Genomic DNA, 25,667 nt, shown 5'->3' with positions numbered 1-25,667 from the left:
ACAAAATCCAGTGTTTAACTTTATCTATATTGTTTTAACATATTTCAAAAGTTGTTTAGACAACAGATTATTTTCAAGGACAAAATTTATTTTCAAACAGTTTTGTATTTTCTGTTAGAATCTGTTTTAGCAGGATTGGTTCAGCGTTTCACTAAGTCTTATGTGAGACATGTGAAATCTAAAAACTTTGAAAGATTGTATGAAATATTTGAAGTGAACATTTTGAAGAATGGGATTATAGATTTGAAAACCCGTCATGAATTTTATTGAAGATGAACTACTCTATTAAGTAAGATAGCCTTGCAGGCTTCATTTTGTTCGTCTAAAAACATTTACATTTAAGAGGTTTTTTGATGGCGGAAGGAGCAAAAACGTTGTCGACCATTGAATAAGATTTTAGTAAAACGTTTAATTTCATTGAATAATGTCTCGAACAAATTTACTTAATTATTTTTGTCAAATGTTAAGTTCCATTAAGATTCTTTTATAGACACGTTCCTTTTATGTTGCACAAAAATTAGGTAAAGAAGAAAATTCTTTTCTTGAATTGTTGTAATATGTCAATGCTTTTGAGAAAACAATTGGAAATAAAAAATTGAACATTCAAAAATAGATCGTTGACAGTTTTCACTTATTTTTTTTTTAATAAAATAATTGAAAAATTAACCCAAAAATAAATGATGACTTTATAAAACACTATTAATGGAGTCTGATTAAAAACAACAAAATATGCAACATCAGAATTTACTGCAATTCGATAAAAAACGTTGTTATTCTGTGCTGAACTTACCATGATATTTGTACCTAATGAATACGGTTACGGTCTAATATTTTCCTTTAGAAAATTGTCTTATTCTTTTAAACTTCCCAAAGGCAGTTATTGTAATCGGTTCAGTTTGTCGAATTGAAAATGTTGACATTTCTTGTCATTACAAGGTCCCTAGAGTCTAAATAAAAGAATTTTAGAGAAATATCTGTCTGGGAATTTTTTTTCAGTAGATAATAATGCAGAAAAATGCAGAAAGACTCTCAAACAAATTGGGTGGGTGGTTTTCTTACCAAAGCAATTATTACCTCAAATATTTAACGAACAAAAACGATTTTATCACCAAAATAATTTTTTGCAACGAGAAATAACTTTTCTGACATCTGGTAAATTTTCTTTTGAAAAATCGAAAAAAAACATTACTTAGTAAAAACTGATTATCGGTTCTAATATTTTTAAAAAAAATATTGGCTTTAAACAAATTTCACCTTAAAGAATATATAGTTTTCAAATTATAAATATAAAAATTAAACAGTCAGTAAAAATGAAGATCTACAAAAAATAGTACGCCAAATTGGTAAAAATTGATATACAATTCTGGATATCTCTCGAACAAATGATGACATTGACTTCAAAATGAGTTCATTCTGTGCTTAATTTTGTTGTAAACTTAAGGAAATATATTATAATTGAGATTATTTTTAAAAATTATGTGAGCAATATTAAGTAATGTACCAGTTTTAAATTCGATTTTAGCCACCGTAATATTTTTGAAACACATTTTGACAATATTACTTTTTGTTCTTTTTTCAAACTGAGTTCATATTTGAGATTCGTATGTTTACGAGGGCGGGTCAATAAGTCCGTGACTTTTTGAATTTCTGACCTCTTTACTGAAACAGCAACTTTGCTCCTGTCAACAGGCATCTGTCAGTTGACTCCTGTCAAAATTTAAACTTGCTGCGTCAGTTAGTTTGTGTTTGACAGCTATTTTTATCGGACTACTCACTAATTTGAGGAGAAATGGAAAAAAGTGAGTTTCGTGTGCTTATTAAGCATTATTTCTTGCGAAAAAAAACCATTACCGAGACCAAGGCTAAGCTTGACAAATACTATGGGGACTCTGCACCATAGATTTCAGTAGTAAAAAAAGTGGTTTACTGAATTTCGTTGTGGCCGTACAAGCACTGAAGATGCCGAACGTCCTGGGAGACCAGTTGAGGTCTCTACACCCGAAACAATCGAACAAATTCATTATACGGTGTTGGCCGACCGAAGATTGAAAGTGCGAGAGATTGTGGAAGCCGTAGGGATCTCGCATGTCTCAGTGGTTTCAATTTTGAATGATCTCTTGGGCATGAGAAAGCTTTCCGCAAATCGTGTAACAACTTCACATTAAGGTTTGGCGTTGTTTAATCGTATTTCGTTGTTATGTTCGTATTTCGTGATCAACACATCAGTCAACGTTTTTGAACTCTTCCATGTGTACTTAACATTGAAAATTTATCAAACAAAAAATTTCATTGTTAACTTCACATAGAAAGTTATATTAATGGGTCCGATTTGTCAAATTGAAAATTTTAACATTTCTCGACATTTCAAGGTCCCTAGAGTCGAAATAAAAGATTTTTAGAAAGATGTCTGTGCGTGCGTGTGTACGTACGTTCGTACGTCCGTACGTCCGTACGTTCTCGACGTTTTTTCGTTGTCCATAGCTAAAGAATCAGAAGAGATATCGATTTCAAATGAATTTTGTTGTACAGATAATAAGGCAGAAAGATGCACAAAGGTCTGTCATGAAAATTAAGTGGGTGGTTTTTTTACCATAGCAGTTTGAAAAGAGGTGAACATTTTGGTTAACCCTAAATATCTTACGAACCAAAAACGTTAGAGACTTGAATTAAATTTTTTATAATAAATTGTGACGTGATACCCAACAAGTATATTTTTGGAAAAAAATCCATTTAACTTTTTTTTTTTTATAAATCAAAAAAACTGAAAAAAATTTTGTCACCTCCAAAATTTTAAGACTTAAATATGATTTCATCTCCAAAACAATTTTGTGCAACGAAAAATAATGTTTTTGACACCTGATAAAATTTTTAGAAAATCGAATTGACAGTTTTTTTACAAAAAATAAAAACCTAAAAAAAAATGAATAAAAGTTGGTAAAAATTGATTTTCGACTCAAATATCTTTTCAAAACTTTGAGATATTGGCTTTAATTTACTTTTATCTTTCAAAAAATATGGTTGTCAAAAAAAATGAATTGACAGTTTTTGTACAAACAATTAAAAACCTTAAAAAAGATTTAACAAAAGTTGGTAAAAATTGATTTTCGACTCAAATATCTTGGCAAACATTAATTTTGTTTTATAAAAAAAATATTATTTTCAATATTCAGTCAATTTTTTATAAAAATCCATCAATCAGCTTTTTCATAGAAATGAAAATCTAGAAAAAATATTATTATTTATTTTTATTTAAAAAAAAGCCTTGGGTTTTTTCTTAAGATGTTATACTAGATGTCAAAAACGTTAGTTTTCGTTGTAGGTAAAATCATGTTCTCTTTGCAGAATATTTGAGGTGAAAATATTATTTTTTTTATTTTGTTATGATTTTCCAAGTCCATAATATCTATTTTAAATATTCCGTTGAAATATTAATAGTAGATAATTCAAAAGAGTTACAAAAATCTTCAAAAATTATTAAAAACGCTGAACCATTTATGCTTAAATAGTTTTCAATGGAAAATAAGTCAATTTTGGTTCGTTAGGGTTGTTTGGTAAAAGAGATCCAGCTAAATGATAGACTTGGCCATGAACTTTAAATGTAGGCATAAAATCTCCATGTCTGATTTCGTTGGCACCGAATGACGTCATTTGGACAGCAGAATTGCAAACACGAATCATATCAAGAAAATATTTAAAATCTTGATGAGAATGATTCAGAAGACTTTGATGGATTCCGATGGATCAGCAATTTCAGGTAATTCAGGTGGTTCTTTAGGCTGAAAAAATTGCACTTGGTATTCATATTTCTTATCGAAACGTTAGATCAGTGTGTCAGTAATATTTGGATTTTATATGTATAGATAACAAATTATTGACTAACATTATCGGACTTTGTTTATGCCTAAAATCTGCTGTCCGTGATATATTCTTTCATTTAAAAAAAAACTGCATGACAATTGGATAAGAAGTTTCGAAGCCAAACCGTAACAAAGATCTCCTCTTTTACTTGATTTCAGTTTTATATACATATATAGATTTGAAGGGCTGAAGTCAAAATTTTAGTAAAAAGATTTGTTGCTAAGACTTTTTTGTTAATCAACGCATGAATAATAATTATAATAATAAATAATAATTTGGACGGATCTATGCATATGACAGTACTCCAAGATTTCAGCAGTTTTCTAAATAAGTCCTATTTAAAAGCCAAAATACAATAGTCTAAAGGGGTTTTAGCTGCTTTTATGAAAAAAGATTAGAAATTAATTTGAAAAGTAGCTTTTTCCAAAAATAATATATAATATTCTTGTTGCAATTTGTTTACATGCGAAGAACGCTACAAAAAAATAAATTAAAACCCCACTTCTAGAACATTCAAAGCAAATTCTCTTCAAAATTAGATTTCTTAAGTTTTTTAAGAACCTAAAAGTATTATTGTCATATTCATAGTTCCTTGATAAGTTCTTATTTTGTCTTTGCTAAATTAAACTTAAGTTAATGTTACTCATAGACAATTTAAACCTATTTTAAAACGATAATCTGGGTAATAAACACGATGGAACCTATTTGTTTAAGCTGCTTCTAAATCAATTAAACGTCAAAAAGAAACAAACTGATTGAGTTAGTTAAATTACGAGACATTTTATTTGAAAATTTAAAATAAAAAATTAAAATGACAAAAGACTGGATGTTGGAATGCTACCAACTAACAAAAATCGAAAATTCTATTTAACCTGATTGGACCCCTTTGAAAAAGATGAAGACGATTTGTATGAAAGATCGTTTCGAGAAAAAAAAAACTGTCAAAAATAAAATAAAAGTGCCTTCGAAATGTTACAGATCGAAATTGAATTTAATGTTTGCTAATACCTGCGTGCTTTCAAGTCTTAAAACCACCAGCCCGACTTCATAAAATTTCTGAACTAACAGCAAATAAAATTGCTTAAAGGGTTTCAAACATTTTGGCTCTTTAGCTAACGCAATTTATTTGGATACCCTCTATAAGCTATTTTATATAGCTTTAAGTGAATTTTTTCAATTGTAGTAGAATATGCCTTAAGCCTGTTTCTAACTAAACAGAGCTGGTAAATTGTTTATGAATAACAGCGGCGTCTAACGTTAAACTTAGATTCAAGTTCAAATAGACTCGGGTTTAAAATATGACTATGAATAATCCCTTTTGTCTTTAATAGAAAATTAATTTTGAAAGAAAAAACACTCTAAAAAAGCGCTACAGAATTTACGTGCGCACAATTCAAGAGTAATTCTTACGAACTTCTTCTTTGTATGCAAAGAGTCTGTTTAAAAAAAGTTTGTTTTTCAAAATTTATTTCATTCATTTCTTGTTAGGTTTTTTTTTAAATAAATTTAGTATTATATAAAATTAATCAATTTTATTGTAAAAATAGTTTTGGTATGCAGTTATTTATAGCTTATATACGTTTTGCTCGTTTCACAATTCAATTTTGTAAAATAATTACCCAATATTCTAAATTTCTATTTTCAAGAAAAAATTGACTTCACATTTTAAATCATCAAATATCATTGAGATAGTAAAATTATTGAACTTGGTTCATTAGTCCTTGAAAAAACTTAAAACAAATAACGGTTCTATGGAAGTACCCCTCTGAGGAAAACAAAATTATTTTTTCCTTGTTATTGTTAATCCAAGCTTTATTCACTCATTAATACTTTAAAATTTACAATAATTTTATAATTACCATTTGATTGAATATATTTACATTAAATTTAAACAAGTATGTGTACGTAAAATTAATTAAATTACAAGAAACAAATAATTCAATGAAGGTTTAAAACTAATTTAAAAATATACATTATTTGAAAAGAGAGGTATAATTTTAGGTTATCTGAGCATAAGCCTCCATCAGACTTCTCCATCTTCTTCTATCTAGTGCTTCTCTCCAATAAAGTGGGCATATTTTTCGGATGTCATCCTTCCGGCTTTTATGTTGTCCACCTACGCTTCTTTTGCTTTCTAAGGGTATCCATTCGGTTACTAATTTTGTCCATCGATTATCAGGTGTACGTATTATATGTCCTGCCCATTCCCATTTGAGTTTCTTAAGCCTGTGTCTAACGTCTTCAAAATTAGTTTGACTTCTTATATTCTGATGGTTAATTTGCTGGGCAATATGAACGTTCAAAATAGCTCTCTCCATTGCTCTCTGACATGATTGGAGTTTCATTTCAGTGTTTTTCGTGACTTGCCAAGTTTGGCACCCATAGGTGAGGACTGGAAGAACTGTTGAGTCAAACACATATTTCCTTGTTTTATTCGAAATATTCAATGTAAGAAGATGCCTAACGTTCCAGAACTGCCTCCAAGCGTTCGTCATTCGCTGCTCTATATCCTTTTTTCTTTGTCTTTGAATGAGATAATCTGACCAAGGTATGTGTAGTCTTCAACGTATTCTAATATATTATTATTAACACTAACTGGATCATAAGCACCATTTGTCATAATTTTAGTTTTCTGTTGATTTATTGACAACCCAATATTTCCGCATTCCGAGCACAGTTCGTTTAGTATCGTTTGAAGTTCTTCAATGCTGTTTGCGATAATTATAATGTCATCGGCAAATCGGAGGTTTGAGAGACATTTGCCATTTATCTTCAATCCTTTGTCTTCCCAGTCTAGCTTTCTAAATACTCCTTCTAAGGCTGCGGAAAAGAGTGCTGGTGAAGTTGGATCTCCTTGCCTTACACCTCGCGATATTTTAAAATCTGATCCGATGCATTCCGTTTTTATGTGGGATGTGCTCCTGTCATACATTTTCTTTAGGATTCGAACTATTTTTTCGTCTACACCTTGATTGAGAAGCGCCTTCCAAATAAATCTTTGCTCTACTGTTTCAAACGCTTTTGCAAAATCGATGAAGGCAAAGTATATTGTGATGTTATACTCTTTGCATTTTCTACTATTTGATTAACGGTTTGTAGATGATCTATTGTTGAAAAACCTGATCTAAAACCGGCTTGTTCAAATGGTTGATTTAAATTATGTTTTCCATGTTAAAAGAAGCCAATTTAAGAAAAAATATATCGGTTTGTTTTTTTTTTTAAATCTAGTGATTTTTAGTCTTAAAAAAATAAAAAAAATACATAACGCGAATCTGCTCAAAACCTTAATTTCTAAATTTGACTTTTTCGGCTTTCTGAAATGTTTGATAAAAATATCGAGTTAAATTCAACTATATATTGTTATTTACTTGGTGAACTCTTATTTAAGGTTTCTTCTTAAGAACTTGAAGATTTGTTCTTTCTTTCAGAAAAGATCAAATATATTCAATAAAACTCGTAATGCGGTTTTTCAAATAAATAACCCCAGTTTTCAATATTCAGTTTAAATATCTCTAGTACCTAGATGCTTCATATAAGTTTGGAAAAATCTTCAAAAGTTGTTAAAAAACGCTGAAGTAATGCTTGAACGCTTTTCAATAGAAATAAAGTCAAAATGGTTTGAAAGTAATTTTCAATTTTTTTAAAAATCCGTCACCTTGTTTATAGGCTATAGCTACATCTAGTTTTTTGTAACATTTTTTGAAAAACTAAGATGTGTTTCTTAAAATTGAGCAGGTAATTAAAATGAAATTTCAGATTTGTATTCAAAACTAAAAATGTATTTAAACAATTCTTTTTTAAACCGTAAAATTATTATATTCAATATTAAGAAAATTCTTAAAGCTTCGTACTCAAACGAAATTTCATAGAACTGATGTAAATTTCCAGAAACCAATACCTAATTATTTCGGTACTGCGAAAGAAATGTTTAATTTGCCTAAATTTTCCAATATAGGATGGAACTTCAATTCACATAATTTACTTACCAAATGAATCTATCTTCAAACTATTTTTTTTTTTTTTGTTGTCAGTGGAAATTTCCCACTGCTTCTGCACCCCTCTTAAAATTATTATTTCTTTTAAACAAACGCACGCACACACAAACACAATCAAATTATATCTAACAACACAGTAGGTAAGTATACTAAAAATATATCCCTTTTACCACAATCTAAATGTTGAGTCCCACTTTTCCATCAGTCTGTAATTTAGTTGCTCAACGTAAGGACGTGTTCCATTGATAAACCTTAGGCACATTTTCCTGATGTAGTTTCATCTTTAAATTTGTGTTTGTTGTTTTTTTTGGAATCAAGTTCTATTGTTGGGATTAAATTGAGAAATCATTCATTAAAATAAATTCCTAACCATTAAGTCATCAATCATCAGTGTACATTTAATAATGGCAACCTAAGAAAGAATTCAAATAAAAAACTTACATTAATGGCCGCCAAACTCCTCCTTTACACCATTTTTACCCCCCGTTGTTCTACATCCATTACAAAAAGAATACCTACCTGTCATCTGATCCATTTTGCACAAAAAGCAATTAATCTTTTCTTCCAAAACCAAAGGAAAAGCAACAACACAACTACAAAAAGAAATCTAAAAATCCACGCCCAAAGAAAAAATCATGACATAACACAAATAACTGCACAAGTTCATTGACTCACATGCAGATGTCACCATGCATCCCTTTCCATGACATGCACCATCCTCAACACAACGACAACGAGTATCGAATTCCTGTGGTGGATTTTTGCTATTCGTTGTCTTCAATGTCAGGGTTCGTATAAGAAATAGTACAGGGTTCAAGTCTGAGCTTAAAGAGAGTACTAAAATCTGAGTTTATTGACCATAAAAAAAATTTTATCTACCATTACGGTTGATTCTTTTCAATTTTTTATGACTTTTGCGTGAGAATCTTTAGCTTGTTAAATTTATATCTTTCTATTTAAGTAGGTGTTGGCGTTCTAAGATTTTGCTGCAGACTCTTAGATAAACCGATGCTCAATGAATTTTTAGTAGCTTATTGGTAGCAGGTTGGTAATAAAACACGAAAATTTAATAATTCATATAAAGAAACCGACTGACACTCTGTGAGTTGACAGAATTGGGCGCACTGTTTTACGACTCTGACAAGTGGTTTAATCAATTAAGGAAAACATAAAATCTTTTACGACTTCGTCAAGCTTCGTTTTTGTTTAGCTAAACTGACAAGGATTAGAAAACAAATGAACACAGAATTAAAATATCCATAATACCGACAATAATACGTTTTCGTATATTATTTTCGAGTTAAATATCTATAAAAACAAACAATAAAATGAATGAAACATATTGCCTCAGACATTTGCTAAAGAGGTAACCCAGTGAACAGCAACAACAACAACAAAAAAAGTTGTGAGCATAAATTAGGATTTTGATTTTTACTGCTCGTAAAATGATCGTAAATGTCGTCGGTTACTGCAGCTAAAATCACCCATTTATACTTTGTGTTATTTTGTTTTTGTTTTGTTGGTTGTTCTTGTTTTTAGTATGAGAGTGAGCCGCAGTCCTGGTGAGGGCGACACGGGCTATAAAACGGGTATAAGTATTCGAAGGTAAGGAAAAAGGTGGTATAGAGTAAGTATTTGGTGTTTGGTGGCTGGGAACTGTGGAACTGGGGATATATAGGGTAGGATTGCAATCATGATGGGACATGGGATATAATTGTGCACTTGAGAATGAGATGATTCTGTGGCAAAAAGTGGTTTTTGCTGTGGGATAATATTATATACCCCTTGCAACACCAACCTTCCCCGCAGTCGAAACGAGAGACGGAAAGGGGGAAACAGAAACATGATACTTGTTTTACTTGCTTTTGGGAACTGTGGGAGAGAATATAGTATCCTCCACACAAATGGTGGTTAAATAAATGGCGGTATGGGTACACAAGAAGGTTTAATATGTATGTAAGGAAGGTATAGTACCTATATTTATAAAGTGAGTGAGTTTTAAGAAGGCGCACAGGTATACAGGTAAGTTTGGGTGAACCTACCTGTTTTCATCATTATTTAAGAACTCCTGATGCAACAAAAAAAACCTGAAAACGCTCTGAAGTTTCTCTTTGATGATTATAGCTACATACATTTTTATTTTTGTTACGAAAAAGAAAGCAATTGGTTTTGATATAATGATGGTCGATAATAATTGTTTAGTGGAAATTAATAAAATTGGATGAATTTCAGGGCATGAAATCTTCCAGTTTTAACGATGATGGTTTTGTGGGGAGGTAGGTACCTAACTTGATTTCATGTTTTTTTTTGGTTAACACGAAGTTTTTAAAAGGATTTAAAGTTTCAGATTGAAATTGAAGAGGTCATAACGAGTCCGGTTAAGAGGTTTTCTTTTATTTCGAAAGATTTTGGACTTGGAATTTTGTAATGAATTTACATTCTGCTTTGATCAAAAGAAAAGCGCATCTAGAGCTTAAGTGCCACTTATTACTTAGAATATGTTTTACGATTTTAAAATATTAAACAGAAAGGTAAAACAAAAATATATATGACCTAAATTTTGTATTTTGAATAGCTGGCACTTAGACATCATAAATGTATGAAAACATCAGAAGTTTTAAAAGGCTAACCTTCCAATTTTTTTAATTAAAAAGCAATAAACCATTTGACATCTTCAAAAACTTTATTATCAGACTGAAGCAAAATCAAAACATTAATAAATGAAACTCGAGTTCGTGCATATGGCTACCGTTGACATGTTTGCAGCTGTCGATTTGTAGGACCAGTTTTCTAAAAACCGTTAATATTTTACGTAATCCATGTTGTCTCTGAACTCTTCCAACGTTGTCGGCTTGTTGGCTTAAACCGCAATGACTTTACGTACAGCCACAAAAAAAAGTAGGCCTTAAATTGTAAGAACGAGGCGGCCAGTTGAGCAAGCTTGAGTCAGCCATAATTTGGTCCAAACGATGCTCAATTCTTGAGAACGCCGTATAATTGAAAGCATATTTGTATCGTTTTCTAAAGACGTCTGAAAGCGTTATTTTTGACATTTAGATCAACCAAGGATAGAATCACTACCAAATGTTGCGGTCACCGTCTTCAAATTTGGTTAAAACATTTCTATGATTTGCAGAAGTTTATGAAAACATTAAATCTATTAAATAAATCTGATATATAAAATTTTGCTGTCACAGTGTTAGTTGCAATACTCCTCCGAAACGGCTTAACCAATTTCAATGAAATTTTGCTTATACATTCGGTATGTCTGAGAATAGGTTTTTATCTATTTTTTATAGTCCTAAGTGCTATGGTTTAGTTGCATCAACATCGTACACGGTGCAACGACCTTACGATAATATCAAGTGACGCTATGTACAATGAAGCATTGATTGCTATTGAGGATCATTGCGTTATCATTGCCAACTTAAAACTCAGTCTTTTCGATATGCATTGACCAAGTTGAAATGCATCTGATTTAATAGACACTCAATTAAATCTTAAACTACAATAGAATGCTGTAGAAATGGCAGCGATTGTTGCTCGCAATGTCCCACTAATGAATAAAAAACAAAGAACCGTTTATGACCACATCTTGCTTGCAGGTTAGGCAGGACAACGTGGATTCTTTTACCATCCAAAATAGAGAACCTGGAACCTCTCAAAATCAAATGTGGATAGGTAGCTTAGAACGAGAAACGGAAATAGTTTAATGTTTATTCCCATCGACAGCACTCCCTATTGACTTAACATATCGTCTGTCAATATAAAACGTTGTATAACAAAAAAAGAACCAGACTTGGAATAACAAAACGCAAATGACAGACAAGTGAATTGAACTATAAAAGGTGGTAAACTAAAAACGCATTAGACTTGGAATAACAAATTGCGCATCTCGAACAGCTAAGTAATTTTGTATATGTATGATTGCTTGAAAATTTGAGGTGCACAATACATTTTTAGGTGAATTAAGTGAAGTTTAATAAACAATGCCGCGACCAAGACGATCGAATCTTTCCCGATAGAGCCGTAATGCAAGAGGGATACGAAACACTGCAAAAGAAACTACTGAAGAAGAACAAGAAATTGCACGTGACCAGCCAGCGTCGCGTTAGTATAGCTCGACTTCGTGCTTCACAATCACATCAAAATCGTTGAGCGAACAACAGAGGTCAAAAAATAAATAATATGCAATGCAGAACACTAGATTTATCAAGTGTAGATTTAAATCGAGCAGTGTTTCGATACGATTGCAGCAATGATTACAGCTTGCATCCTAGCGTTTGCATTAGGCAAATAGACGTTGTTTGCCAGTATTGTGGTGCATTAAAGTTTTTGGGAGACACGCCCGGATTATGCTGCCTTAGTGGTAAAGGGATATTGCCATTGTTGACTCCGACACCTCAGCCATTGTATTCATTACTTTGTGGCGAAACTAATGGAAAGATTTACGCAATTACTCGAGATGTTTTGGAGGAGCAATGCTTTTACTGTCTGGCGGTTTTCGCCCACCACTGCCAGTAATTCCAAGAAGGCTGCCGACGAAATAAACGCTTGCCTCAAATCGTCGAATCTATGGCGCTATGTGAAGAAACTGCAGCTGACAACAAACTTTAAAATTGCATTAATTAATGATCTGCTGAAGATTTCTCTGAGCAATAGTTGACAATCGGTACCTGTCAATGTATCAAGCTGATTAATGTCATTTCCAAATAATTTCTGAAACTTTCAAAAGACGAACTTATCAATGATGTATCTCGAAACATTATTTCTAACTGCAAAAGTTATGAACATAATTCAATATAAGACCATTGGAACAATGCATTCATTCAAATCTATTGATTGCTTCCCAAATGATGAAGCCACTAAATATCCAATTGAATTTTTAGACTCCTCGGATGAGCCTGGGTTATCACCGCAAAATGTAATTTAAGCGACTATACTGAAAGTTAAATTCAAAGGTGAGGAAGTTCTCATTCCGAGAATCCCGATGATCCCAACCGACATGCCGTTTGAATTTAAAAGACTTCAATTTCCAATCGGTGTTGCATTTCTAAGGACTCTTGACCATAAACAAATAACAAGGCCAATCCTTGAAAATGTGTGGCTTGAATCTAGAACATACATGTTTTTCCCATGGTCAATTATATGTGCCCATCTGCGTTGTTTGTTTCTGCACCTGATAATAAAACAAAAAAATGTCGTGTATCACAAGCTGCTTAAGGAAAGAGCAACCTGTGTACTAAATAATGAATTATTTATGTATACTTGATTTTTATTTTGCTTCTTCTAATAAAAAAATATAAAATCAAAAAATCTACTCATTTATTGCCTTTAAGGCGGAACAGAGTTCGCCCGGGCAGCTAGTATATCTATATTAACTATTACTTTTCCACTAAAACTTAATCAACCACAGCAAAAGATTTCAGGAAATTGTTACTGATCAAAATTGATTATTTTATGCGATCTATACGTCCAAAAATGTCTGTAGTAGCTCTAAGAAAATGTAAAAGAGTTATGAAATGTTAATTTTTGTGTGAAAAAATTGTTTTGCAAGTTTAGAGTCTCTCAGCTAGGTTCAACAATTCACTTTCACTCAAAATGAAATTCAAATTGATTTAAAGTATAAATTTTAGTTTTAAAATTCACTTTTATCGATATCAATTTCATTTTTTCAAACTCAAAATGAAGTGAATTTTCGTGTTTTACATTTTGAAATTTGACAAGAAGAAATTGTTTAGAAACAGTAGTATTTTCTAACTTCTTTATGTAATTTACTTGGTTAATAAGAAGTTGCAGCTTCAACTTTGTATTTGACGGAACAGTGAAAGCAATTAAAATGAATTTTCAGAATGCCAAATGTCTCTTCCATAACATTTTGAGTAAAACAATGTTCTTTTAAAAACTGGAACATTCAAAAACTTAGCTTGAAAACCATAGTCTTTCCCAAACTAGTATCGAAACCATCTTATCGCAAACCTATACAGCTTGCTGGCCTATGAAATGAAAAGCACTGATATTTTATATTAACTTTATTGAAAAGCACCGAACAAATAAAATATAAAAAGAGTTTATACAAATTATGACAATAAACCGAATCGTTTTAACACTGATGTGATATATGGCATCTTCTTTAATTTCACTTGCAATGATTTCGAAAAGTATTCGAAGTTATAAAATCGATGGAATAGTAGAAACCTAAAAACAATTTAACTTGATTTTCAATTTCGATTTCATTTCATTTGATTCTGGGAACCTTACTTGCTGTCAGTCATCTATACTTGACCTTTTTCATTTATTTCTATGAAATTCCTGAGGGTTTTGGATATTGAAATAGTCATTCTTATAATTTAGAATGACTTACCAAACTATTTAAAAGCTGCTTACTATATTGGGCTTGGAAAGAACCCCATAAAGAACAACGACACCGCGAAATCGCAATCTTGTCGGTGTCTTGTCTCGTAAAATCAGAAATTCATTTTCGTAATTGTATTTAAAAATTGAAATTTGAAATGTTTGATTATTATTCAATAATCAAGTTCTCCAAACTTGGTTTCCTACAAATTGATTGTAAAATTCGCTGTGTGGCTATGTCCTCCACGGTAGCGATCCCCATTCACAGTTATATCGGTGTTGATCATCACGGAAGAAGTAAGGCCCAATAACGCCGCCGCCGGCTCCTAAACTACATCAAACCTTATTTTTTTCTCGATGCAATGGTGACTCATGGAGTACATGTGGATTGCTGATTGACCAATACCGCATTTTTTATTTATTGACGAAGCCATTCAACCAGAAATGACCTGAATCATTTTCAAGTTGTTGCTCAGCCCAATTCACGTACATTAGACGCCTCTGGTGGTCAAACGGCTTCAGTTCTGGCGTCAATTTAATCTTGTTAGGATGTAGGCCAAGATCTGCTCTCGAAATTTGCCACAATGACGTCGAAGAGATGTCAAAAGCTTTAGAACGACTTGTGAGAGAAAGATTTGGCCTTTCTGACACTAAAGTATCAGCGGCAGCAATATTCTTGACACTACGGACACGGAAGCATTTTGTGCTGTGTCTGTGGATTTCACTTTTCCGACTAAACGCTCAATTGTTGATCTGCTGGGACGATTATAACTACGTAGCTCTTTTAACGATGAGGCTACTGACTCGGAATTTCTTTAGTAAATTTTAATAATTTCGACTCGTTATTGGCTCGTATATCTTTTCATCATGAAATGGCAAACCTAACTGAAGAGAAATGTCAAAAAAGCACCAAGAAATATGGCGTCATTTGCTGTTCCTGTCACTCTACTTTTTTAGCGTCCCTAATAAAATACCCTATATATATGCACATAGCTATATATTTCTCTGACTTATTTACATGTCAAATTTACGATTTCTACCTTTTAATCATGAATTTAATCACATATTCTTTGGGAATGAAGACAGAAAAGTATTGACTTTTGTCATTGAATTTATGCTTAGATTTTGGGCAAAGGGAATTCTCTTCTGATCTTGTTACAATTTACCAAAACATACATATATTCATCCAACCTTGAATAAAGTCAAAGTAAAGCTTTTAAAATCACTGGTGACAACATCATCATTAACTCAATTTCGTCACTCGAACATAGTCGTAAAGTTTGTTTTCTCACCCTGTTTTACCGTCATTTCAACGGACTATATTCTCTTGTGAAATAGCCAGTTGCATTCCTCTCATTTAACAGTTCAACACATTTACTCGCGCTTCTAGGAATACCCATCACTTAATCCTTAAGCCAAACTTCGGCCGTACTGTGAAGTACAGAGATTTGTTCTTTAGCCGTACTACACGGATGTGTTATAACTTACCGTGCTCCATCTTTTCCTCTCATTCCAATTTTCAAGAATTCAAAATGAATGTACAATGACACCTCCTTTTTATCCCCTACCTTTTTTCGTATTGCTCACAATTTGTATTTGAATCCCTTTCAGTGTTTGTTAACTAAACCCAAGGCACAAGCAACTTAAGCTATTTAAAAATGGTTTTTGTTGAAGCTTCATATATTGTGGAGCCTCAACTGAACGTATAACTATTTTGAGAAAATATTGCTCCGACCCGAACGACAAAACAAACCTGATTTTTTTTTTAGTTTCTTACTTTATTGTTTGAAAAATGTTTAAATAGTGAGTCCTTGAAATATGAAATGCCTTGAAAATATTTCATAACTATACTTTCCGAATACCAATATACATACTTTCGTCTCAATGAACTATAAATACGTTTATAGAAACAAAAAAGTCACTTAAACAATTTTTTTTTATAACTTCAAAACAATTTTTTTATAGCTATTTCCTATTTTTCTTTGTTTTGTTTAAAAGATTGTCTATTATACACCAACCTTCATAATAATTTTGAGAGAATCCTCATTATCCTTAATCTAATGGCTATGTAATAAATGTGGGATTTTAAGGACACCAACAAAGTGTAAAATTATGACTGCATTGAAGGACAAAAACCAAAATAATTCATAAATCATAAAAAAAAGATTTATTTTTTAAAGGTAGATAGGACTTACCTATACCTATCCTCATATTAGACTCGAAGTAGCGTTTGTTGCTGTTTGTTGGATGTCCTTAAAAATTGGTTGATTTTTTATTGAGAAAGTTGGCAACTTATAGTTGTCATGGACCTTGTTATCTCCTTGAGATTTTAAACAAAACAAAAATCTATCAGATTTGAACCAATATTTTACATTTCCAATGTCATAAGGATTTATGTCTGTTTATAGGTGAGTAAAGGTATCCTAGACCAGTATAAGCATATGAACAGGAACTACAATAACAACAAGAAAATTCATATTTTCTTGGCCATTGTATTCCCTCATCGGTGTTTGCAGGGGCAGTAATAAATCATAACATTTTTGAAGATCGGCTTTCGCTCGTTACACGGTGTGGCATAGCAATTTTGTTTTGTAGGTTAGGTAAGGGCTCATCATTGTCACGCCATTTAGCAGCCCTGTTGTTGCATTATTTTTTGCTATTTTGTTGTAATATCTATCTACCTATTTTTGTACAGTGTGTCTATTTGAATTTTTTAGTTTTGTCGGTTTGTTATAGGATCAGAATGCCAGTCTAATAGACAGTTGTTTTGTTTCGGGTTGTTGAGCCTTTTTTCAACAGTTAGAATCCTTGTGTCCCAAAAAGCCAGGATGCGGTATGATACATCTGATAACAAACCACCATCAGAGAAGCAGGAGGAGAAAACTTTCTAATTTTTTGAAAGTGTGTTGGTGCGATATTGAATGTCCTGGAATTATTATTTATTGTCGCAGTATTGGTGGCCATTTAAAATTTAGCGCCTGCAAAAGTACATCATATGTACTATATACAATGGCAAAAGGGGCAATTCATAATTTGGTTGTTTGTGTTTTTGATCCTTTTGTGAGGAGATGAAAGAAAATAAGGTGAAAATTGTCCTTTATACTTGAATAGGTCTGTCAACAGTGCCATAGACATAGGATTCAACAGCTGTTGTAATACATATCCTTGGACTGGAGTAATGAATAATTATGTCACTGTTTTATAATAATTCAATTCAAAGTAAAAGGGTTATCTGTGGTATTCTAGATTGTCCCATAATGTGGTGACACGCTGCTAATGCATTTGGTCGCATCACTTGCCTTATGATATTTTTGATTTCTTCCATTCGAAAGGCGACATATCTTCAAAAAGGGATGCTTTTTCTTACATTTTGTGGGAACATATGTGCGGTTACACATGATTTCCTTTTTCTATTGCAGCCATCTTGAATACTTACATGCATGTACCTACTTACTGGTACTTTGTGTGTCGGATGTATCCTCATGTAAATGTGTTATTCTTCATTATAAGTTGTCATATAAATTTAGAAAAAAAGTAAGATGAATGGTTTTTGGCTGTTGGCTACGCCTCAATAAAGGGACATACTCAATACTCATATGGTGTATATGACATGTGGTCGGATATCTGAAAAGAACTGACAAGCTAATCCTATATGTTTTAAGTATAATCATAGAAGTAGCTGGTTTTCTGTGTCGAAATTAGACAGAAAAATGGAAATGTATTGAATTACAATTTATTGAATATTAGTTTGTGCTTCTAGTGTCTTACTTTCTATGTTCAAAGAATGACTTAATTGGAAATGTCCTTCAAATACATGATAGGATCACAAGCAAGATATACATAGGTTGTACCAGCCTTTAAAATAAGAATTCAGAATTTGAAACGCCTCTCAAAATGATATTGTTGAGATAGTCAAATCATTCTGTACGAATTAAAATATGGAACTAGAATGTAATATGTGAACAAGCTCTAGATCTATGGCGCTTGCATTAATGAAACTGAAAAACTTGATATTCTCAGGGAAACTTATTTAAGCCTTTTGGGTTGTATTCAAGTATTCAAACATTTTTTTTAGAATTATTAATAACAATAATATCTGAGTAAATGATTTAATGGAACATATCGTCGGAAATTTTCAAGTTTTGTACCTTTATATTTACGTAGTCTAAGGCTCTAATGACTTAAGATCTCTTTTCTTGCAAAAAAGTTACTGGCAATAAATGGGGCTTACAACTCCGAATAACACATTGGTTATACATATCGATGATCAGACGGATTTAAATGAACAGTGTGGCAGTATGGTGAATTGCTTTATAAAAAGCTTATCTATGTATAAGCGAATCACTTCCCACGACCTCATCTGTGGCAGTGGGCTCCCTACTCCACCATACACCTCTTGATATAGTTAGAAAACAAATAGCTGCAAGCTGTGCTATTCAAGAGTTGGTGAAGGTCTCTTGGCAATAAAAGATTTCTTGTCCTGGCTTAAACGTGATATATGTTATGACAAAAACGCAAGAATTACCAAGGATAATTCTTCTATAAAGATCTCAATTACATTAACATAATCAGTCATGTTTCATTGAACTTAGAAGAAAGCCTCAAGATTCATGTGGTATCATAATGAGCCATTAAATTGGCCTTAGTGTATCCTACTCCATCACGGACAGCTATTTTAACTCATTAACCTAACCTAATACTCTAGGGAAATAGACAGTTCCATTCCTAAGCAATTTAAGCTCAATACTAGAAATGGCTATAGGTTTACCATTGAGCCAAACTTATTTCTTATCATAGAGCACAGATATTTGTTCTTTAGCCGTACTACGCGAATGTGGAACACCCTTTCGTTTTAATTGTAATTATCATCAATTTAAAACCAATTTGTATTAAAACTTACTTTCTAACTGTTATCTTATTACCTTATGATTACACTGTGTTTCATATAAAGGTACAACATTGAGTTTGGCGTTAATAATAAAATAAAAATAATATTTTACTGTGCATTAGTATTGGTATTGGTCAATATTTGATTGAAAACTTAAAAGAAAGCGAATTTCAAGAGTGAGCCAAAATGTTCGTAAAATTAGGGTTACAAGTTTAACACATATTTTTGAATTGAGACTTTTTTTTGAGACAGTGACGCTAGTCTTGGACGGCAACATTCGCCACGTTATTGTAGAAAAGTTTTAAATACGACAAGCAGGTATATGCGTTTATTTGTCATATGCAATCTTTGTTTTATTATTTTTCAAAGTTTTGTACTTGTAAAAAATGTCCATTGAATAATCGGATGTTGGTTTTCCTTAAAATAAAAACTAAACTTATGGTTTTCAGGTTCAAAGAGGTATATCTTTATTTTTCATCTTCAAAAGATATATTTAAAGTTATACTTCTTTTATGATTTTATGTTCAAAACATTTTTAATTGATGGAATGAAATTTTACTTCCCATATCTCGGTTTTTAGTTTTCAGTTTATAGGTCCATTTTAATTCCACCTTAACTTGATATCGCAGTCAATTTTTGCCTCAAACCCAATGAATTCCAACTTTTTTAAAAAAAAAAATATACATTTAATTTTTTATTATTTGTTTATGAACCAATAATGCTAGAGACTTGAAATAAGTTTTTAATTATATAATGTAACGTGATACAAAACAAGTATATTTTTGAAAAAAAATCCAACTTATGGCATTTTTTTATAAGTCAGAAAAAATTTGAAAAAAAACTAAACAAAAATTATTAAAAATTCGTAAGAATAGATTTTTTAGACTCAAATATCTTTTCAAAAATTTGAGATTTAAAACTAGTTTTGCCTTATATGAAATGTTATTTTCAACATTCTGCACATTTTGAAAAAAAATTGTTTTAGTAACAGATGCGTCATACTACGGTCTTGGTGCAGTCATCTCAGAGCAGCCCATAGCTCATGCTTCAAAGACTTGAAGTGACTCACAGCGCAACTACAGCCAAATTGAGAATTAGGCCTTTTTAATTTCTTTTGGAGTCACAAAATTTCGACAGTATTTGTTTGGCCGAAAATTTATCTTTTATAGTGACCATAAGCCGCTATTAACATTATTTCATCCAAGTAAATTTATCTTGTATACTGACCATAAGCCGCTTTTAACATTATTTCATCCAAGTAAAAAGCTACCAATGATGACTACATGTCGGTTAACTCGTTGTGCTCTTATTTTAAAGGGTATCAATCATGAAATTCGATACAAAACTTCAAGCCAAAATGCCAACGCCGATGCTCCAGATCTCTATTTTGATGCCACGGAAGAATCTTGCCAAGAACTTACTTTAGAAATGGAAGAAAAAGTAGAAAACTTTCCAGTCAATTCCCATAAAATTGCAGAAGAGACGCGTAAAGATATTGTTCTTAAAAAAGTAAAGTTTTCTGGATCGCCAGAAAAACTGCTTCCTATAGAAAATATTTTGCTGCCATTTTTCAATAGACGAAATTCTCTCACAACGCACAAGTTTGTTATATTGCTCAAAACGGATTATATTCGAGTAATAGTTCCAGATAACCTTCAAGTTCGAGTACTTTAAATGCTCCATGAGGCCCATTGGGGTATAGTCCGCACAAAACAACTTGCTCGAAGGTATTGCTGGTGGCCCAACATTGCTCAAAGCATTGAATCCAATGTAAAAAAGTTTTTTTTTTGCCAATCATCAGCAGTCGATCGTCCAAAGCAGTTTATCCCGTGGCCGCAATCTAAGAAGCCTTGGGAGCGTATTCATTTCGGTTTTGCTGGGCCATTTTTAAACCAAATGTGGTTGATTTGTGTTGATGCCCTCTCAAGATTTCCATTTGTAATTCCAATGAAGGAAGCAGCTTCATCATCGACAATTAAAGCACTTTCGAAAATATTTGCATTGGAGGGGTTACCAGAAGTTATTGTTACTGACAATGGCAGCCAGTTTTCATCGAAAGACTTTGTAGATTTTTGTCGGTTCAATGGAACGCAGCACTTACGCACAGCTCCATTTCATTTAGCCTCAAATGGAGAAGAAGATAGCAATTTCAAAATATCTCATGACGTACCGAACAATACCGAATACAGTTACAGGGAAGTCACCTGCTGAAATTTTGCATGGTCGAGAGCAACGGACCGTTCTATCACAGACAATGCCATGCAACAAACCAGGTACTAGAAGTCAATCTCACCCTACATTCTTTGTGAATCAAAATGTTTTTTCTCGCAACTATGCAAAAGGCCCAAATGGATTAAAGGTTTTATAATCTCGCAACTCGGTGCAATTACTTTCTTGGTACTCACTATAAAACGCAATTGGAAGTGTCATAAGAATCAGTTACGTACCAGAGCCGAAACCACTAATGATAGTTTTACCACAGCTCGACTATTATCGAATACTATTCCTGCTTCTGATCAAACACCAAATGATCAAATATGTAAATCAAATATGTTAAATTCAAACTGTATATTTACCAGAGATGTTCAATCTGAAATACTAAGCCGAACTTCGGAAGAGTATCCAAACCATGTTAGTACCCGAGATTCACCCAGACGTTCCGGCCGCATAAGAAACCCCATCGTAAGATTTCAGTGTTGAGGGTCTTCAAGAATTGGTGGGAAGGAATGATGAGTATTAAAACAAACATCTGTCAACAATAGCTCAGCTCAACCACTTATTCAAAAAGACAATCAGTTCATCATCAGCTCTCATCATAGCCGCATCAAACTATATTTAAATATTACCTCTTAATTGTAATTAGCATTAGATTACTACAATCGTGTAGTATAATTTTAATTAACTATGCATTATGAAATTATGAATTACAAGTATGAATTAATTGTGAAATATTGATTGTTTTATTCTATCAAAAACACAACACAAATTGACAGTTTTCTTACACAAAAATAAAAACCTTAACAAAAAACACTACTACCACTTGGTAAAAATTTACTTTCGACTCAAATACCTTTTCAAATATTAAAAGATTTTGCTTCAAACTAATCTTATCTCACAGAAAATATTGTTGTCAACATTCAGTTATTTTGCTATAATAAATCGAACGGTCCGTTTTTTATACAAAAATATAAAATCTTCAAAAAATAGTTCGCAAAATTAGTAAAAAATTGATGTTGATTGAAAGAAAAACATTTTTTCTTTGCGTTGTTATAGTGGTCAACTATGGTACCCGTGGCTAAATGGTTATTGTCCGTGCCATCAATTGTTTTATTCAATGCTTCTTGTGAGGAATTGACAAATCTTCAAAGAGTAATTCTTTTCATGGAAAGTGCTTTCTCAAATTATTCATTACGGATTCATCTTAAAACTGTAGGTCCCATCCATCCCTGACAACAGTACTCGCACACGGACTGTTGCGTTACCTTATTAATTTCTTTATAACTAATTTTCCATCACATATACAACCTTCACTCATATTTATAAATATGTAAATGTCAAGCAGTAACTATATCAAAAAACCATCAAACCAGTATTCCCATTCAAAATTTGCCTAAAATTGACTTATAAAATATCTTTTATGCGAGCTTACTACTACATATAGTTTTTATTCATATAAATATAACAAACAACACAGAATATTTAATAATTGTATTACAAAATTAATTTCCATTTTATCTTCTAATTTCAGGTCTATAAATGTGCTTGCTTACAACCGCAAATGCTCGTAAAAGAATAAATAATAAATATCTACCGAAATCACTTCAGCCGACTCATGCATAAGAACAACCTAATTGACAATCTTCCGTCAAAACAAACAGTTAAATGATTATATTTTACTATCCTTTTTTATGGACTTTTTATGCGGCCCTATAGACAATACCAAAGAAGATATAATATATTGTATTGTATACGAGAGTACATAAAATTTGAAGTGGGCCATAACTTTGGCTCGAGTCACTTGATGAAGTATTTTATTACTATTAAACGCCAATGTTATAGGCTAAACAAAACACCATCACGATAACTGATTGTCTGATCGTAAAATTGTCGTAAAAATGAAAACGACCTTCGCCCTGATCATCATCATCGTAATCGTCATATCATGGAAACAGTCTATCAGAATAGTACCGTAGAAATGTGACATAACAATCAACGAAAACGTAGCTCATTCGAATTCTTTGTTCGAGCGTTTGATGGTTTTATTTTGTGCGTTGAGGATGAATAAGAATCTATGGGGATAGACAACAAGTGTCATAGAGGGCGCTAAGTCGTAAAAAGAAGTCATAAACGCTGTACGGAAGCAAAAGATTATAGCCGTGCCATAACCGCCAATGTAACCTTAAGCCACACAGAGAGCACGAAGGGCGCATGTAAAATGTTGTATGTGTAAGAACGCTGGGAAGACGCTTCTTTTGACAGCCAACGTCAAGTGAGTGGTTAAACATTCATTAAATGGAGAGTCTGTAGGATAGATGGTGCGTTTTATAAGCCGTAACCGGTGTTGATATGTTCCTTTTGTTCGGGAATTTTACGACTCATCTCTCACATTTCTTCATACTGAATCCAATCAGGAGCGCGCTTTTCTTACCTACCTAGAAGTTTATGTAGATACGGCAGAGTGGACCCCGCATAGGAAAGATGTCAGAATGGTGTCTCTTCAAGAAGAGTTCTTACGACTTTATATGGGTTGTTCTTGTTCTTTTAGTACCTAACTGCTGAAGCCATTTCAGAGCTCGTAAAATCAAAGGCGGACACTTGTGATATCTACTTAACACCACCAGAAACAATCTCGCCAATGTCGCCTTTACTTCAAAACCATCAACATCACCATTTACCATCGCAACCACCACCACCAATACCTACCGCTCTCTACCAAAGCATCGTCATCATCATCACCAGCACCGTCACCACCGCCCGAACCAAACCATAACCAAAAACCACCATTAACTTAATTCTGTGCTGCTGCTGCTGTTGCTGTTGCTGCTTCTGCTGCTGTTGCGGCAACAACGGCAGGTTTTATGATTTTTTTACGATTATTGTACGATTATCGTTGAGCGTAAATGATTGCAATAAAAACTATCAAGTTTATTGAAAATTTCACTCAAAGTGTCGTTTTATTGCATTTTAATTTAATTCGATTTGTTTTTGTTTTGTTAAGAGTTTCGTTTGGATTTGAGATTTTTTCCTTTCCTGATGTTGTTGTATTATTTGGGCGTTTATGACTTTTGTGACATTTCGTGATTTTTAACGAGCGTCAGTATTGGCGTAGACTTTCGCTTCTGAAAAGAAATAATTTGAATACTATAAATTTTGAGTTTGATGGATTTATTTGACAACATATTGAAATTGAAAAAGAGGTAAGTCATTTAAGTGGAGTCGGGAAGGTCGGTCGAGTTGAGCTTAAGTTGAATTTATTAGATTGTTGATTGGACATTTGATACCTGTATATTATCAATATCAATAACTTTATATAGATTCATTTGTTATAAGAACTTCACATGAGTCAATTGATACAGAAATGAATGCTTTAAAATTTGCATTATGTTTGATAGAAATTAATTCAAAAATATGCTATTTTAGACCTCTCAAAATATAGAAATATGTTTTTAGAATAATGTTGTTTATCATATTTTTAAAAATAGAACTGAATGAAATTTATTCATTATATGGATATGATGGTTTTTTAATAAATGCTTATGCTTGTGGAAAGTTTAGTAAAAACTTAGAACTCAAGTTCATAAAATGGGAATTTCCAAAAAGATATACATATGTTAAAATGGATATCATTTAATATTTCAAACGAATTTAAGAAAAATGTTAGTCTATTAAATAAAAGATGAAATGAATCCGTATCTAATCTGTTAATAAAAAGAGGCTGGGATGCGCCCGCACTGATAACTTCCCATCTCGTCTGTCGATTTGTCTTGCTTAAAAGTTTGTAGGGTTGGGTTAAAAAAGTTGCTAGTTGAATTAGTCTTAAAAAATTTAGTTTGAAAATCTAGTTTTGTTGAACAGATTTTTAGTCGAAAACAAATGTTTACCAATTTAAGTAGCATTTCTTAAATTTTTACAAATTGGATGAATAAAATTAATTTGAGAGATATCAAGAACCGAAAATCAATTTTTAACAAATTTGCGTACTATTTTTGTAGATATTTTTTTATGAAAAAACGGACAGTTGGATTTATATAAAAAACCACTGAATATCGAAAACAATATTTTCTGTGAAATAAAAAAAGTTTGAAGATAGTATTTTTAATTTTTTAAAAGCTATTTGAGTCGAAAGTAAATTTTTACAAAGTGTTAGTATTGTTTTTTTGCTACGTTTTTTTTTTTGTAAAAAAAATGTCAATACGATTTTTCCCAAAATTTGAATGAATGTTGACAACAATATTTTTCCAAAAATAAAAGTAGTTCTAAGCCAATATCTTAAGATTTTAAAAAGATATTTGAGTCGAAAATCAATTTTTACCAACTTTTATTAATTTGTTTGTTTAGGTTTTTATTTTTTG

At 32.1% G+C, this 25,667-nt stretch overlaps 1 long non-coding RNA gene across 1 annotated transcript in view; it reads left to right on the top strand.

Annotated features, from left to right (window-relative positions):
- LOC129939980 (uncharacterized) overlaps positions 1-24,255 on the top strand; it is a 65,596-nt gene extending 41,341 nt beyond the window's left edge. The window contains exon 2 of the long non-coding RNA XR_008780587.1: positions 22,844-24,255. This is a non-coding gene — a long non-coding RNA (uncharacterized LOC129939980). The remainder of the gene's footprint in view (positions 1-22,843) is intronic.
- The last annotated feature ends 1,412 nt before the right edge of the window (positions 24,256-25,667 follow it).

Source organism: Eupeodes corollae, chromosome 1, assembly GCF_945859685.1.
Source record: "Eupeodes corollae chromosome 1, idEupCoro1.1, whole genome shotgun sequence".
Classification (NCBI taxonomy): Eukaryota; Metazoa; Arthropoda; class Insecta; order Diptera; family Syrphidae; genus Eupeodes; species Eupeodes corollae.
This window is presented reverse-complemented; position numbering and strand designations above follow the sequence as displayed.